Source organism: Rhipicephalus microplus, chromosome 3 (genome assembly GCF_043290135.1).
Source record: "Rhipicephalus microplus isolate Deutch F79 chromosome 3, USDA_Rmic, whole genome shotgun sequence".
NCBI lineage: Eukaryota > Metazoa > Arthropoda > Arachnida > Ixodida > Ixodidae > Rhipicephalus > Rhipicephalus microplus.
In genome coordinates, this window is record NC_134702.1 from 256,764,354 (window position 1) to 256,783,766 (window position 19,413).

The window sequence follows — 19,413 nt, forward strand, 5'->3', positions numbered from 1 at the left end:
TTACGACGAGCGGCATCGCGACGAACACTTTCCAACAGGTTCCCTCGTTTTTCTTTGGTCCACTACGCGACATGCAGGCCTTTCAGAAAAACTTCTCGCTCGTTTCACTGGCCCATACCGCGTGCTTAGACGAGTGACCAACAATACATATGAAATTGTCCCTGATAATCCATCAACCTCTTCCGCTCTGCTGTCAAGGGACATCGTCCACGTATCAAGGCTCAAGCGTCACCACACTGCTCCTGCTGTGGCCCCGTAAACTCGCCGGGTCGGCGCTTTTTCCGCCGGGGGTCGTGTTACGTGATTTAGTCTGACTGAAAGAGGGCATAGTGGGGCATACCCAAGAAAGGTGCCTCAGACTGAGAGTGAAGAAGTGGACGTTGTCGGTGAGCTGCATTGTGGCTGCGGACTGACAACTGTTATTTTCCACGTAACAATATGATATCACATGGAACACTACCCTCATTCTGTATTTATAGATAACGTATTCCATGAGGTGTTATCGGCAGATCTTTTTTCAAGGTTCTTTGTAACACATCCTGGGAGGATATTGGATCACAAGCCAATGATGGCGTGTTCACTCGTTCCCGATTTGTTACACAGAGTGCAGTTTGCGTAAAAGCAGGGGCGTAGCCAAGAAGTGGCACTCCAGGCTCATGCCCCCCCCCCTTCCCAATTTTTTTCCGCCATGGCATATAGAGCAACAAATGAGTACTTGAAGTGGGTGACCTCCCCAAAATGAAAGAGATCCTTGCGTTCATGCTGTAAATATGCATTTGTCTTTATGCCATGTTCCACAGGCAATGTGCTCATGTGTAACTTGAAGAAAAGCAATTCTATGTATCCCATGTCAGTCTCTACTTTTTTTCGCTCATCTTGCCCGGGGCGTTACACTTTAGTTATCTCTATACCGCTGTGGGCATCAATACAGTGTTCAAGTTTTTGTACAGTCTTCCTTTTGATACAAGGCACGCGTCTATTTGTGAATACAGTGGAAATAATCTCCTCTGCTTTGAAATGCAGCGACAGCAATTTCCATTATTTACCAACACATATGGCCTGCATACGTGATTCACAGTACAACACGAATTGTTGCAGTAATATTATGTGGTGCAAAAAGAGAAAAAAAAAACTTCATTCACAGGATCCTGCGTGGGGTAGGCGCTGGCCTCGCAGGGCACGGTTTACCCTTCTAATGTTCTAGTCTATGCAGTCCTAGAAACATAGGGCCAAGAACTCGAGGGTTGAACCTGACCCGACACAGGATACTTGGGTTCCCGCGCCCCGCGCTTGCGAGTCACGAGTTCTCGTTCTCCTCTGCCTGGCCAGGGCCCCCTCGAGCCGCTGGATCGCCCATTTCTGAGATTGGCAGTCCACCGAGCGGATCCACCGCTCCATCTGCGCTGGCAGTTCTTGGCGCGTGGTGCTGTCGTCATCACCAGTTACTCCGCCATGAGATTCCCCAGCCCTGCCGCACACATCACCATCGACACCGTCGCACGAACCACCGCCCGGTATCGCTGCACTGTCACACCTCACTGTGCGTCCTAGTGTCGCCAGTTCCTGTTCGCATATACTGCACATCGGACTTGCGAACATCTTGGGACATATGTGGCGCGCCATCGCCGAAGTTAACGCGCACTTCACTTGTAGGTGACGAAGCCACACCGACTCCGCTCGAGAAAGTTCTCAATGCGGAGCCGGGTATTCTCTTCTTTCTTCCCTGTGCCTCCTGAGTATCGCGCCGTAGTGGACTAGAGGTTCGGGGTATTGTTCGTCGCCGACACCCGCGGGGATGCTCTCGCTGTCGTCCCGGCACCTGATGAGTTCTCGGGCTGCTGCGTCTGCATCCTCGTTGCGGTTGTCCACGTTCGGTAGGTCCCCAATGTGGGCTGGGAACCACTTTATCGTGATGGTTGTCTCGGTCGGGTGACGTTCCGAGGTTCGCGAGGCTAGCGTACAATGCCATCGGGTGTCAGAACGTGCGATTATCGTAATGGCTTGATAGTTTAAAGTCGGTCACTCAGTACAAGAGGCACGTACGTTACTGTGCCCGTTCTCTTAAGGCCCCGTATTGGGTGCATAGAAAGTTCGAAAAGATTTCATGCACTAAGAGTTTAAAGTACGCACTTGGTACAGGATATCGCTAGCACGTTCAGCTTTTAAAGATGAATCTTAAGGGTTTTCCCATATTCGAACTTATCGGAATCTCGGTGTGGTTCAAAGAAAGGGTAATCAGTGTCATTTCTGTAGACGCTTTTGCAGCCCGGCACAAATAAAAAAATGCTGTTTATAGGCGTCACTCGCTACAAGTGAGAACTCTTTTGTAAGAGACTACAGTTCACTAAATAATGGCGCGAAGAAGCAAGCGAGTGCCGAAAACATGATGTGTCTGAGCGGCAACACGCGCGTCGCGACGCGTGGCGCAGCATGTGCAGGAACACGGAACAGCAGCGCCATTAGTTGACGCGCCAGCCGCGGAGCTGCGAAACTGACCTGGTTTTAGTAACGCTGGCACGACCCACGGCTTAAGAAGCCCCGCCCCTAAAACCATGCGCATGCTGGAATCCCGTGTACTTCGCTGTCTGCTGCGGTTCTTTGCCCCCACCAGAATCTGTGCCTTCTCGCGGTAGCCGGGTGCGCGAAGCGATACTCATTTATTTTGTTGGAGAGCGCGGCGATTGGGACGGCCGGAGAGAAACTCGCCGCGCGCCTGCTATCCCGGAGGCCATGCCTCGGTTCTCTCCCGAATCACGAGTCTGATAAGCGCACGCTCAGGGAAGACCACGCTCCCTGGGGGTGGGGCTTCGTGGAGGCGACGAACTTAAGAGCGCGCCCAAGGCATGACCGCTGATGTGTTGGGTGGTGCCAAAGCGCACATGTCTATCTCGGGGAGATCATCCCCCGCGTGGTCAATTGCAGTTTTAGTCGTTTGAATGAGTACATATTATAAAAGGGGCTGTATCGATAGGCGTTTTCTTGTCACAAATATGCCTGCAGAATCAAAGGCGATGATGTAGTTAGTGTTCAAGTGATGTTCCATCATGGCCTTCAAGCGGGCACTGCCCTTCATAAAATCATTGGGGTGCTGCAGCATTCTGCTTTCAAACGTTTTTGTTTTACTTATGTAGGGTAAACAAAACCAGTAGATAATGAAGCTAGGGACACTACAGGGGACATGAATTGCACCTTTGTAGATGTGTATCGTTGATATGGATGTGAATAAAGCAAGGTGGACGGCAAGACCATTTCTCCCAACAGGGACTCAACCTGCCATTTTTAGATGATGCGCCCAATGCTATACCACTTGACCTATGGTAGAGCATAAGGTGCACATTTTGAATGTTGCAGGTTTGGGGCTTGCCTGTGGAAATCGTCTTTTCGTCCACTTTGTTCTTATTCACATCTATATCACAATTACTACGGTACACTTAAAACAGTACAGTTAACATTCCGCATATCTTTATTGGAATAATTATGTTCTAATTTTATTCAGGTGGACTTGAACTAAAAACGACCCTTTTAAATTCTTTTCTTTTATTTATTACATAATTGGCTGATGTAAAAACCAATAAAATGAGCAATTCATCATCTCTTTTGGTGTTTTCAGCTCACATTGAGTTTCACATAGATCGATGTCTATTAGAATGGGCCCATTGCGAAGAACTATGTACACGTGGAATGGAAATAAACATCAATAGTCCGGCGTTCTGTTTTCATTACACTAAGACCGTGGTGAAAAAGACGTTATGCTAGTATGGCTCTCGATTAGATCACCGATGACTCTAATTGTGTTTTATTGCTACTCAGGCAACAAACGGCTTCAAAGATAAATGGAAAACATTGGAGAAGGCAGGCGCTGTTAAGATCGACCTGCCTGGCTTGACGCCGCTTTGTCGCATCAGACAAGGGGGCTGAGCCCACCCTGATTTTTTCCGAGTCAGCACTCTCAGAGATGCACCGAGAGTGGTGAAAGCAGGCAAATCGTTCTTCCAGGTGTGCCAGGTCATCGACGCCCCTCGCAAAACCATTTGGACATGCCTGACGAACTGACGGATTAGGAAGAGTTGTTGGCGGTTCAGGCGGCTTGCTTTGTCGTCAAGGTGCCCCAGGCAAAGGGCCCGGCGGCCGAGAACCGTCTGCGGATGCCTTTCCCACGTTCTCCGTGGTGCTTTGATGCCGCTGTTTCCACAATTTGTGGTCTGCCTGGCGCCGCATACCCATCACAGCAACAGACTACGAAACTGACTTCCATGCAAGACTCAACGTCTTCGTGCTGTGCTGTGTCGTGCGCGGTGTGCAGTGTTTTTTTCCCTCGCCATGGTCTTAACTGAGCGTGCCTCTTCCCCCTTTCGTGGTTTGAGATGGAGGCGCCGTTTCATTTTCCCCTTTCGGGGATGGAAGTGAAGATGACAAACTTTATTGGACTGCCCTGGACTCCGTTGTGTTTTTCTTGCAGAGAATCCTGGGAAGGCCAGGACATAAAATGTGAATGCCGAGGCGCTCCTGAGTAGCTCTCACAAGCTCACCGAAGCTCCCATCATGCTTCCGTCGAGAGCTTCCATGATGCTACCATCATCATGTAACACGCTACCTGCAAACATTGTAATTACAAGTTACTGTTAGCAGCTCTGGGCTCCTCTCCTCGACATCTCCTCTGGGCAGACCCATGATTACACCAGCGCCACAATTTTCATGTTTCTTTCCGTCTCCACTGGACACTGTCATTTGATTGCCGTCTTTGCTTGTGTCATATGGGGTGAATCTTTCTAGGTAAATGGAGACTCGTAACATGTCTGCCCGTGCGTTGTAGGAATGTTTGCCTTTACGCTGTTTCCCACTGTGTTATTTTTGTTATGTCAGGTTTATCAAGTGTGTGCTTGTCCATGAGTATGTGTTTGAGCTGTAATATTGCACTACCTATAATAATCTCTCCTGACATTTCCAGTCTGGTAGGTTCAAGAGTCCAGCACAGGTAAATAGAAAACAAATAACTAATTGAGAAAAATGTAAAAAAAAACGAGGAAACCCTAAAGCTTTCTCGTAGGTGTTGAACGCAATAGCAATATCCTGTTCCTTTTACGTTCTTCAAAACTCCGTACATGAAACCTTTTCAAACTTGCAATGCACCCACTACGAGGCATTCAGAGAATAGGCGCAGTAGCGTGTGTAACATTGGTAGTGGGTGACAGGCTTTAAACCGCGAAGCCATGATAATAGCACGTTCTTACTCGTTAGAATGTGCGCTTGTAGCACGCATTATCACTGGATTATTTCATGTTGCATTGTGAAGCACATATACAGGGCGCGTGTGCTTGTAAAGCATAAAAGGGACTTTCACTGAATTTCGCAGCAGAGGAAGTTCTTTTCCCTGTATTCAAAAGCAGACGCGTATTCGTGTGGTAGAACATGTGCTTGTCACGTGTTCGATCTGCCTTCGGACCTCAATGACCCTGGTTCGGTCACCACTGACCCAGTATTTTTCATTATTTATTTTATTTGCATCGTGCTCCATTTTTTGGTCATGCAGAAGATGGCAATTTTTTGCTCAAAGCCAACGAAGCTGACACCGACGCCGGAATTTCGGCGGAACAAGCTTTTTAGATCTATCGCGTTAAAGCTGAGCTAGATATACAGAAGTGAGAGGTAATTTTTTTGTACAAATGTCACAAAGTTGCAATTCGCAAACAAAACTTACAAGTGAAAATCACCTTGTGGACAAAACTGCAATAATCGCCTTCAGACAAAAGGTAAAAAAAGGAGGGGGCGCCTTCCCTTGTGCGGGGGTGCGCACATAGGGCCCGGCTGCAGGCCGCAGCAGGAGCGGGCGGTGGTTTTTGGCACTGCCACGTCATTCCGGCGCTGCGCACTTAATCGGAGTGACCTTGGAGGAAATCAGAGGCAATTCCTACGCCTGCCTTTTCATTGTTAATATAAGCATCTGTGGCTACTACATTATTTCTTCTGCATGTACCAGGTCATTTTTTATTGTATTGTTCAAAAATCTAAGAAATTGAAATTTGACTTGGGGGGGGGCGGATATTTCATCATACTCTATTTTAATCAAGAATGTTGAGGATTTATATTCAATAAACATTTTATTGTTTACATTTCTGCAATCCACCTTTTTTTAACAAGAATTATCTGAGGTTGTATGAAATCGTGACCAATCAGCAAGAAAGGAGGAGTGAATTTCGCCGTTAAATGCGTACTCAGATTTTTGAGCTGGTAAACTGTAAAACTTTTAAAAGGTTTGAACCGTTAGGATGCGGCATTTACACAGGAATGTTGGCAGCGCGCTCCCTGATACAATACATTATTCGCCACGAACATGGGAAGACTCAGGCATATTCACAAGGCTTCTTGTTTTATTATTACTAGAGGTTTCATTTTATAAAGGTGGCCATAATGTGTACCCAAATTCCAATTTTGTTCTTATGTACATTTTATAGACCATCAACATTGCGTCTCTGCTCAGTCCGTATTTTCTGTTACTTAGCATGCGTAATAAATCTAAGACTGTTGCACTTTTGCTGCAATATATTCTATGTGTGGGTTCCAGGTAAGCTTTTCCTTTTAAATCATTCATAAGTGCTTGACTGAATCTTTTTGCAGAGTAGGTTCCTGATTATAAAATACCGAAATTTAATTTCAATCTCCCATGGGAAACACCAAGAGCACATTGTTATTTATGTTTATGATGAAGGAATTATGACAACACCAGGGAACAACAAGCATCATCGCAGAGTAAGGCACCACGCTATCGGCGCTCGAGCTCCACCATCTTCCTCGTCCTGTCACTATCTCGAATCTTGCACCTGCCCGTTAGGTTCGCCCAATAAACCTCTTTACATTTGGTGGATCGTGCTGGGTAACCAGATCACATACACCCTAGAACTCCAATCCCGAACCCTGCCGTCGACCATGCAAGTTGACGCCGCCCAACAAACAGTACCTTTCGCGGCCGCTACTTGCCCCGGCCCGGTTCACCAGCGAGACCCCCCGATTTTTGCGGGCACCGAAGACCAGGATGTCGAGGACTGGCTGGCGTCATACGAGAAAGTCAGTGAACCCAACAGGATGGATGACGCTGCTAAGTTGGGCACGGTCAATTTTAATCTCACCAACGTGGCCAAGCTGTGGTATACGAACCACGAAACCGAGTGCGCGAACTGGTTCGCCTTCAAGGAGGCAATATGTGCCGTTTTTGGTCGCCCTGCCTTACGGAAGCTACGCGCCGAACAATGTCTGCACACACGGGCACAGGATCCAGGTGAAACTTTCACGTCGTATATAGAAAATGTGATCGATCTCTGCCGGCGCGTCGATGCTTCCATGAGCTAGAGTGCAAAGATACAGCACATTATGAAGGGTGTCGACGATGACGTTTTCCAGATGCGTCTCGCGAAATCTCCTAGCACTGTGGCTGAAGTAGTGACTTTGTGTTAGAGCTATGATGAATCGCGGAGGCAACGAGCTCAGACGTGACGCTCATTCGGGACAATCCAACCAGTGACAGCCCTAGATGTCATGAATGACCAGACAAACCTTCTCGCATAAATGAAAGACTTCGTGCGAGAGGAAGTGGCTCGGCAGCTTTCTCTATTGCCTTTTGCTCAACGCCAGGAGCTCTCGCAGCAACAGCCATTTAGACCCCCACCACCATTGGCTCCCATGCTCCGACGTGGGGTCCAGGAGCAGATTTCCAAGGCTATGCTGGTGCCCTTGCAGCAGCCCCCCGCCACCGCGCCTCTTATTTACGCTGAGGCACTAAAGCGGCAGAAGCTACACCAGCCCCCACCGTTCCAGGGACTGCCACCTACCTGAGCCTCGACTCAGCCGTCCACCGCCTGGGTTCTTCCCATTGCTACCACAGCCTCAACTCACCCATCCGCCGCGTGGGCGGCTACCCTCGTCGCCAATACTTGGAGGACGCGCGATAACCGGCCGATATGTTTTGCGTGATGTGGTCCTGGCCATATCGCCCAATACTGCCGTCGTCGCGTGCCGGGATACACAGACACCCGGACACAGAGCAGCTTCATGGACCCTCCTTCATCTCGTCTGGAAAATTCGGACACTCAGTAAAGCTCGTCTTTACGGGAATGTCCCCGTACTTTGTCTGTCGCTAACCTTCACCCTGTCGTCGCTCCCTGTCACCCATGCGTCGTCGGCCTGCTCCTTAACACAAGGGAAACTAACCACCGCAGTTCAAGAGGCAAGAATTGCGCTGTCGAAATGCTCAAGTCCTCGGACATTGCTGTCGAATATTGTCAAAGTTTTTGTAGAAGGTACTCGAGCATATGCTATAGTGGATACCGGTGCTGCCATTTCCGTGATAGACGCTAAACTTTGCCGCAAGCTCCGAAAAGTGACTACGCCTCTTTATATGATGTCCTTGCGAACAGCGAATGGGGACCCGATTCAGGCTGTAGCCGCCTGTACTGTCCGACTGATCATGGGGCACGACCACTACACTGTTGAGTGCATTGTCCTTTCATCATGCTCACACATCATACTTCACACATAATCGCGTAACCACGCCGTTATTGATTGTGAAAGATTGGAACTTCAACTCTTCCCGTGTTACGACCAACCAACCAACCGCATTCCGCCCGCCATGCACGAACTCGTCGTCAAGGAAAGCACTGAAATTTCTCCGACAGCATCTGTGTTGCTCCCCGCGTTCTGGGACGGCATTAAGGACGAAGCTGCATTCTTTGAACCATCAAGCCTCTTTCTTAGTCCAAGATCACTTCTACTGCCTTATTCAACCATCTCCATTTCCGAAGGAAACAGTGCTCTTTGCCCCATCAATCCCCTTCCGTTTCCCGTCGAACTGTTTCAAGGTGAATCTCTTGGACACGTGCATGTCATTGATAAGGAACAAATTTTTACCATGCCGCCAGATTGTTCCGGTGACTACGACGCCAGCTGTGTCCTCAACCTTTCCAATGTACCACCTTCCGAGCTTTTCGATTCATCGATCGCTGACGGACTATCACCGTCTGAACGCTCCGAGCTTTTTCAGCTGCTCAACCAGTCCCGTGAATCCTGTGACGTTGCTCAACTTACCCTTGGCCGAACGCCCAGTTTTTTTTTCACTGCATCGACACAGGTTCCAATGCGCCAGTACGACAGCGACCATACCGTGTTTCCGCCGCGGAGCGTCAGGTTATCACTGAACAGGTTGAGGATATGCTTAAGCACGAGGTTATCTGACCTTCCCAAAATCCATGGGCATCACCTGTCGTTCCTGTTAAGAAGAAGGATGGTACAATTCGCTTCTGCGTTGATTACAGGCGCTTAAATACGATCACTCGCAAAGACGTATGCCCTATCGCCAGGATTGATGACGCCCTTGATTGCTTACAAGGTGCCGAGTTTTTTTCGTCGTTAGATTTGCGTTAGGTGTATTGACAGGTGCCCTAGACGTCTATCGTCCAAAAACAGCCTTCGTGACCCTGGATGGGCTATATGAGTTCAATGTCATGCCCTTTGGTCTCTGCAATGCACCAGCCCCATTCGAGCGCATGATGGACTCGGTTCTGCAGGGTTTGAAATGGAACATATGCCTCTGCTACCTCGACGATATCGTCGTCTTTGCACCCGATTTAGGAACACATCTTGTACGCCTGAAACATGTACTCACGTGTCTGAAGAATGCGCAGCTCCAACTGAATCTCAAGAAATGCCGCTTCACTGCTCAGAAGCTCACCATTCTCGGTCACGTCATATCAAAGGATGGCGTTCTTCCTGACCCGGCTAAACTACGCGCTGTCGCTGAATTCTCCAAACCGACGACTCTAAAACCGTTGCGCAGCTTCGTAGGATTGTGCTCCTGCTTCCGTCGGTTTGTGTGCAACATTGCCTCCATAATTGCCCCTTTGACCCAACATTTAAGCAGTGATAACGACGTCTCGTCATGGTCTTCCGAGTGTGATCACGCATTTACCACTCTTCGCGGTCTCCTGACTTCATCGAATATATTGCGCCACTATGATCCCACGGCTGCAACTGAGATCCATACAGATGCCAGCGGTGTCGGTCTCGGTGCAGTTCTCGCTCAACGCAAGCCTGTATTTCCTCAGTGTGTCGTTGCTTACGCCAGCAGAACGCTCAACAAGGCTGATGTAGACTCCATGTGTTACCGAAAAAGAGTGCTTAGCCATACTTTGGGCGATTGTAAAGTTTCGCCCATACTTATACGGCTGCACGTTTGCTGTAGCTACAGACCATCATGCCTTATGTTGGTTGTCGTCGCTGAAGGATCCATCAGGTGGCCTTGCTCGTTGGGCTCTGCGACTTCAAAAGTATGACATCCGCGTCGTGTACCGTTCCGGCCGCCAACATGCCGATGATGATGCGCTTTCGCGATCACCACTGTCCACTGAGGCTGCCTCTATATTCTCTGCATAACACACGCTGTCAGCTTTTTGCATCGACACAATGTCCTCTGCACAGCGCGACGATTCATGGATAACTTCACTTCTGGACGTTTTATCTGGGGTACCGACACGTTCACCCACTCGAGCAATGTGACGCCAGGCTTCGCACTTCACCATTCGAGGCGGCCTCTTGTACCGGCGCCATTATTCACCAGACGACAGGAAGTGGCTGCTCGTTATTCCCCGAAAGTTGCGCTCAACAATCTGTGCATCATTTCACTCCGACCCGCAATGTGCTCACGCCGGTGTCTTCAAGACCTACGAACGTGTCAGGAAGTGGTACTACTGGTGTGGGATGTTTACTTTTGTTCGACAGTTTATTCGCGGCTGCCACGAGTGTCAGCGACGGAAATAGCCACCGAATGCAGGAGCAGCTCTACTACAGCTGCTTGCGTGCCCCGACCACCCATTCGATCGCGTCGGAATTGACCTTTACGGGCCTATGATATTGACCACAGCAGGTAACCAGTGGGCTATCGTTGCTGTAGATTACCTGACACGGTACGCCGAAACCGCTGCTCTTCCTACGGCAACCGCTCAGGACGTCGCATCTTTAATCCACCATCGGTTTGTGTTGCGTCACGGCTCTCCTCGCGAGATCCTCAGTGACCGGGGCCGTGTATTTCTATCCGACGTAATCCAAGCACTTCTCCGTCAGTGCCATATTGTACACCGGATTAGAACTGCTTACCACCCCCAGACGAATGGCCTGACTGAACGGTTTAATCGGACTCTAGGTGACATGCTCGCGATGCATGTGGCATCTGATTAAACGAACTGGGACCTGGCTCTTCCGTTTGCGACCTACGCGTACAACACCCCTACACAAGTCACCACCGGCTTCCCCATTCTTCCTTCTATACGGACGTCAACCATCGCACAAAATTGAAACTTTGCTGCCATACGCACCAGATGCATCTGAGTGCACGACCGTGTCTGAAGCCGCCCGTCACGCCGAAGAATGCCGCTAACTAGCGAAGCGGTTTACTATACGGCTGACCAGCAGCGCCAGAAAAAGGCCCGCGATGACGACCACCCTCCTGCCGCAAAGTTCGTCCCTGTAGCCCTTGTATGGCTGTATGTACGACCCTGTGCACCTGGGTTGTCTACCAAGCTACTTTCAAATTACCATGGTCCATACCACGTGGTAGAGCGCATATCGCCCGTCAATTACGTCATCGAACCGCTTACGCCACTCGGTGACCATCGTCAGCGTGGACACGATATTGTTCACGTTGACCACTTGAAGCTGTACTTCGACTCGCTCGTTCCCACCTGTTAGATTGCCAGGATGGCTTCATCTTTCTCGGCGAAGGCAATTATAACGAAGAAATGATGAAAACACCAGGGAACAACAAGCATCATCGCAGAGTAAGGCACCACAAGATCGGCGCTCGAACTCCACCATGTTCCTCGTCCTGTCGCTATCTCGAATCTTGCACCTGCCCATTAGGTTCACCCAATAAACCTCTTTACATGTTTAATGATAATGAAGTCGGCTGCAACCAAATTTCTAGAGTATTACTATATTTTTGCAATTTTTGGTGCAATGAGCAATTGTCGCTTTCTACAGTGACAAACGCGATATTGTCTGCATAAGTGTAGACACTGACATCCTGGTAAATTAGAATGGAGCTCATCAGTATATTGAGTAATACTGAGAACAAGACGGCCCCTTGGGGAACTCCACGTTTTTGTTTAAATTTATGTGAACAACATCCATCCTTCACGCGCGCAATAAAATTGTCTTGACGTTAAGAATGATGGTATCTACTCCTTTGTCAATAGCCGAACGTCCTCTTCTACTCTAATCTGCCTGTTTTCCGCAACACATATGATCATACCTGGATCGCATATGTAGTAACAATATGAAAGAAATGTAACGAAACCTGGTATCTGATAAAACATTACCACTTATATACGATTGTTCTGGTTCATAAGGTAAATATACGTTGATTAAAAAAGCCACTGCTTTGGAGGCAACGCGACAGTTGACAATTGATAGAATGTCAATGTGATGCAAATATGAGTATGCACAGTGTTATTCATCACGTGCCTTTCGTATTGCTGTTCTATATCTGGCAGCTCCTTCAAACTCCGCACTAGGCATTTGAGGGGTTCTATGCGTTTTGGAGAAGATTGGCGCCTTGTCTATGAACATTTTCGCTTCAATATATGTGGCGGAAATGCTGCGAACAAGCGCGATAGAGTACCGGGATGAGCTGAAACTTTCCGCCTGAGATAAAGACTTCTTGTCCAACAAACCATGATGGTAGTGCGTTGCGATGTCGTCATTCTCAAATTGAACCACCATAGACTTCGTGTTTGGCAGTGAGCTTCAATCACTGCAATGCAAAGCTTGCTTCAACCTTTTTAATTGCATCAGATTTTCAGTCGGCTGTCTTGGTGAACATTAATTGGTTTTACTTTCAATCAATAACAAATTATGGCATGTAATGATTCACTTCACCATGGCGGATTTGATATCTCCCCTGCACTAACATGGTCTCAACTGGATTCGCTCGTCCAATCACTCTCCTGGGTTTTTTTGTTGGATTTTACGATTACCCTTCAGTGTGGATAGCTTGATCATAGTCTCAATTTACGTTTCGGATAAACATCTGTCTCTTCATCTGTACTTATATTTATATTATTAAGTGTATTATTGAACGCGGTAGCGTCAAAACGGTCGTTTCGCAGAAATTTCGGCGTCACCATTTGTGAGCGAAAAAAAACGCCTTTTTCTTGACCCAAAATTTAGAAAATTGGCAATAAAATAAATAGTACAAAAGTTCAGTACGAGTGAGAACCAAACCCAGGCTGACTGCGTGGTCTTCCACAGAGAACAGTCACACGTGGAACGTGGCTGTCACACGTGGAACGTGACTGTGTGGAAGACCACACAGTCAGCCACGTGGAACGTGGCTGACTGCGTGGTCTTCCACAGAGACACGCCAACGGTTTAAACTGATTCTGAAAAAAAAAGATCAGTATGAATGTAATGTAGTAGAAGTTATTATTATTGTGTTTAACGAAAAAAAACTACGAAGTATTATGTTTACACTTCTTTCGTTCATGTAGTAGACAGAATCTCTTTAACGCGCGCAATGTTATGCGGTAGAAGCGTAGAATCACGCCAGGCGTCAAAACATGTGAAATGCGCTACGAGTGGGTGTTTCGATGGCCCACCCATTACGATGCGCTGAAACATATGTTCACGTGTTGCCTTGCGCACGCGCAGTGGGCCCCTCAGTGATTAACAAAAGAAACAATTATGACGTAGTTAGCACTTAACAATTGTATACTTGCAGACAACATTCTACGTTAGGCCATCAGCGATACCATGCTGAATGCGTCGAAATTCTACGATAGTTTGAAACGGCCACTGTTACACGGTTCCCTCACGGCACGGTCAAGGCATGCACCGAGACTGACGCTAGGTTAATAATTGGGGAGGTGATTAGCACAGGGCCTGACTACGCTACCACGTTCTACTCTTGAAGGCAAAGCTCAAGTGACATTCAAGTTTTGCAATGGTTTAGTTTGTAACTGCTGTGTAATTGTTGTCATACAATATATATATTGTTACGGTGCGATGCCTTTATTTACGAGAGATGATGAATGCGAGAGTCCAGGGATCTGGTAGATCACCACTCGTGCCCACCTCGTTTTTCTCTTCTTCCACCCGTCGCCTCAGTATCGTAGAAATTCCCCCTTTGCAGACGATTTCCACCGGGCGAGTTAGGCTTCGTTGCGATGACGATAGCGTTTTAAACGGGCGACATGAACAACGTTGGTCTTGCTTGAGCGACGGCCAGTTGACAGCAGTCGAGATGTCACGTATGTGACACCACTGAGACGTTCCAGGACAACGGACCAGTGTAGTTGGCCAGAAACTTTTGGCAGAGGCCTCGCTTGCGAAGCGGCGTCCAAAGCCACGCCAAATCCCCTTTCTCAAACAATACGTGCCGGTGACTTCTGTCGTAACGGTTCTTGGAGCGTTTCTGGGAGACAAAAGTTCGAAGACAGGCGATGCGCCGGGATTCTTCTGCACGGCAAATGGTTTCGGCGAGAGTAGGTTTATAGGGCTCGGAAAAAGGAAGAATAGTGTCAAGAGCTGTGCGGGGTTGGCGTGCGTAGAGCAGATAAAATGGACTGTATCTCGTCGTTTCGGGCTGTGCAGTTTTGTAGGCGAAAGTTATATATGGCAAGATTGCGTCCCATGTTTTGTGTCCGGAATCAACATACATGGAAATCATGTTGACGAGAGGCCTATTAGTTCATTCCGTCAAACCATTAGCCTGCGGGTCATACGGAGTATTGTGACGGAAATGGCATGAAGCGAGACGAAGAAGGTCTTCAACTACATCGGCGACCAATTGCCGCTCGCGATCACTGATGATGACATGGGGGGATCCATGGCGTTATATAACGTGTGACAGCATGAACTGTGAAACTTGAGTGGCCGTTGCCGCAGGAATCACCGCAGTTTCGGCGTAGCGTGTGAGGTGGCCAACACCCACAATAATCTATAGGTTGCCGTTAGTTGATCGCGGAAAAGGGCTGAGCAGGTCAACACCGACGACGTCAAATGGTGAACCCGGAGGTGCTATGGGGTGAAGTAGTCCAGCTGGCGGAGTTGTAGGACGCTTGTGGCGTTGACATTGCTCACAGCTTGCAACTTATGCAGTGACACTTTTACGCATCTTCGGCCAGAAGAAGTGTTCTTGCGTGCGATAAAATGTCCTAGAAAAACCCATATGGCCAGATGTTGGGTCATCGTGCATTGCTCGAAGAACGTGCTGTCGCAGACTGGTAGGCACAACTAGAAGTAGGCGAGACCCTACGCCGGAATAATTCTTTTTGTAAACAACGCCATCCTTTACGACGAAACCACGTTGACCATTCGTTCCGGAAATAAATAAAAAAGCGAGACTGTTGTCACTGCGTTGCTCTGCTCGAAACGTTGTTAGGTCAGGAAACGGAGTATCCACTACTGCCAAATATTCATCAAAGTTGTCAGCGTCACACTCGGTTGTCGAAAGGGGAAGCCGTGAAAGACGATCGGCGTCAGCATGACGACGACCGCTCTTGTAAAAGACTTCAAAGTCGTGTTCTTGCAATCGTAACACCCAACGAGCAAGACGACGAGATGGGTCCAGTAGTCCAGTGAACCAACATAAAGAATGGTGGTCCGTGATAATCGAGAATCGGCGTCCATACATATAAGGCCGAAACTTGTGCACGGCGAATATAACTGCGAGACAATCCTGTTCTGTGACAGTATAGTTTCGCTCCGGTTTACTTAAACAACGAATGGCATAGGCAACGACGTGTTCAGCAGCTCTATGGCGTTCGATCAAGACGGCGCCGATACCTACACCACTGGCGTCGGTATGAACTTCTGTGGCGGCAGACGGGTCATAGTGGCGAAGTACGGGCTCTGACGTAAGGACAAACTTGAGTTGCGAAAAAGACGACTCGCATTCCGCTGACCACCGAAAAGGTGCGTTCTTGTTGAGTAGGGACGTCAAAGGGTAAGCGACGTCGGCGAACTTGGGCAGGAAGCGACGGAAATACGAGCATAGGTCCAAAAAGCTTCGCAACTCTCGTACCGACTGAGGCTGTTTGAAACTGCTGACTTGCAGCGACTTTCTGGGGGTCAGGTCGAACGCCATGCTTGTCCACCAGGTGACCGAGAACGATAGTCTCACGGCTGCCAAAGTGACACTTCTTAGAGTTGAAGGTGAGCTTAGCTTTCTCAAGGCAGGTGAGAACAATGTCTAGACGAAGGTTGTGCTTATCGAATGTACGGCAAAAAATTATAATGTCATCCAGGTAGCAAAGACAAGCTTCTGACTTTATTCCACGTAATATAGAGTCCATGAAGCGCTCAAACGTAGCTGGAGCATTGCATAGGCCAAAAGGCATTACATTGAATTCAAATAGACCATCTGGTGTTATGAAGGCCGTTTTCTCTTTGTTATTCGGGTGCATGGGGATTTGCCAATAACCAAATCTCAAATCCACCGTCGAGAAGTACGATGCCGAATGTAAACAACTGATGACGTCATCAATCCTGGGAAGCGTGTAGACATCCTTTTTAGTAACAGAGCTGAGCCGTCTGTAGTCCACGCAGAATCGCCATGTACCATCGTTCTTTCGGACAAGAATCACAGGGGCAGCCCAAGGGCTACACGACTTTTGTATGACCCTTTTCTTTAACATTTCTTCTACCTGTTGAGCAATGACCTTGCGCTCCGCAGATGAGACATGGTATGGTTTCTGCCGGATAGGGTGAGCGGATCCTGTGTCAATCCCGTGGCAAGTGCGCGACTCGGGTACACTTATTTGCTCTTCGTTCTCCGCGAAGTCAAATATAGTAGCGTGCTTCGCACGGACTTCGACCTAATCTTGAAGTTTTTCTGATGATAGCGACTTGTTTACAATACTCGGAAAGTTGGCTTCAGTATAGTGCGTTGCACGAGAATGATCTACGCTCCCGTCACTTAAAGAAGCTATAAAACTGTTCGCATTTTTTTCGAAGGAGGCGAGTCGCAATCCGCAGGGTAGCATGACAGGTTCATTTGAATAGTGCGACACCCATAAGGCTGATCGTCTATCACTGATGGACAGAACACAATATGGAACGAGCACATTTTTCTTGGCGCAATTGAGAGGAACGGGCTTCACAAGAACATTAAATGTGCCGGCGTCTGAGGCAGAGGCGTCCACGCGTACGTTCTTCATCAAGTTGGGCGGCAAGACAACCTCCTCAATGACGGTGATAGATCCTTCGCAGCGCCTTGGATCGCGAGTAAATGCCGATAGCATAATCTCGCCAGCACCGCGATCGACAGTAGCACGACACTCGCGTAGAAAATCGATCCCCAAGATGATGTCATGGGTGGAGCTGGTCAGGACAGCGAATTCAGCCTCGAAGGCCTTGTCACCCAAAGTGACACTAATTACACACACCAAACGGGCACAGTGTCTCCCCGCTCACTGCACGAAATAATGCACAACTGTCCCAGCAAAACATCACTTTATGTCCTTGCCACAATTTGAAGTTAAAACTCATTACTGAAACAGCTGCTCCAGTATCTATCAAAGGCATCGTAGGAAGTCAATTGATAAGCACGGGGACCTTATTTTGCATCATAAAAACGGGTGGAGGCATACGTGGAGGCAGTGGAAAATGTTCGGCGACCTCACCTCCACTGGCCACACCACCTAGTTTCCCGAAGGCGGGGAGGTGGCGCGTCGACCAGGAGACGGGCAACGGAACCGGCGTGTTGCGGGGGCGTCAAGCTTCGCTCGGAGGAAGGCGAGTCGTTGCGTGACTTCCAGCGGAAAGCGCGTCCCACATGTGTATCACTGTGGGTGGTTTGCTGAAAGCCGTCCCCAACGTACGCGTCCCGCATCGAGTGCATACCACCGCGCCAGCGGTTTTGTCGAGAAGCGGATGATCCCTCGTAGTAGCGCTGCTGGGGGAGACGCCTCTGACCACAGAATCGAGTCACAAGTCCACGGAGACCGCAGTTATAGCACACAGGGCCTCGCGCACGTCGCCAAACCTTCCACGAGGCGCCATGTACCCATGCTCGTCCCACGAAGACACCATTGTAGGTGGTTGGGGGGAGGCGTTCTGGAAACCACGGCGATGATGTAGGTTGTCAGTTGGGGGCCCTGGTGCTCTTGATTGGGGCACATCATATAGCTTGGCATCAATGGCAGCACACATTGCGTGATATGGTGGGGAGGCGTTGCTAGCATGTGCCCTCGGCGGGTTGACAACATCACGTCATCCAAGTTCCTCGCGTACGATTTGCCTGATCATCGAGGTAAGATCACAGGATGATGTTGGAGGGACGTCGACACTTGCAACGGTGGGGACGTTGGCAAGTCTACCAAATTTGGGAGTGATGCGCCTAGCCTTCAGGGTCTCGAACGTGCTGCAGTGTTGAATTACGTCCGCTACAGACGCCAAGGTGTCCTTTCTGATGAGGAAATTGTAGACGTCCTCAGCAACCCCTTTGAAGAGAAGCCCAACCTTGTCATCTTCTTTCATGCGTGGGTCTACAGACTTGCACAATTTCAGAATCTCTTCAATATACGTTGTGCATGTTTCACTAGGGACTTGAGCACGCTGCAACAAAGTTTGCTCAGCGCGCTTCTTGTTCATCAATGGGTCCCCGAAGCAGCTCGCTATTTCTTTCTCAAACGCTTCCCAGGTTGTTATTGTTTCTTCGTGGTTTTCAAACCACACCAACGCCGTCCCTTGAAGAAACAATCCGACGTTGGACAACCGGTAGGCTGCATCCCAACAATTGTACTTACTCACACGGTTGAAGTGTTTCAGCCATTCGTCGACATCTTCTCCGACCCTCCCACAGAAGCTTAGTGGTACCATGTGTCGGGCCCACGTAGCGCCAGAAGAAGAGTGCCTGGTGTCTCCGTCAGCAACCGGATCCATAGAGAGTGGTGGTAGACCAGCCAGTCGGCGGCTTCGGCGTAGTTCTTGAGGTAGCGCTTCCGTGATCGTTCGCCTGGGATGGCTCCGCTGTACCCCGCACCTTCCACCAATCTTGTTATGGTGAGACGCCTTTATTTACAGGAGATGATGAATGCGAGAGTCCAGGGATCTGGTAGATCACCGCTCGTGCCCACCTCGTTCTTCTTTTCTTCCACCCTCCCCTCAGTATCGTAGCAATATAATACTCAGCAGCGGCACCTCTGCCACATCCACCTAATACTGCCACAGGTCATAATAATATCGAAATGAATTAACAACTTTTATTTGCACGATAATATGAATTCTTTGCTAACATGGACATTTAGACAGGAAATTGACGCTGGGGAGAGTAACAGTTCATCTGCTCTTGCACTACTCCTTCAAGTTCTGTGAGAGATATCACGACTAACATGGACGCGTCTTTGCAAAGAGTTGAAGTATGCGATTTAG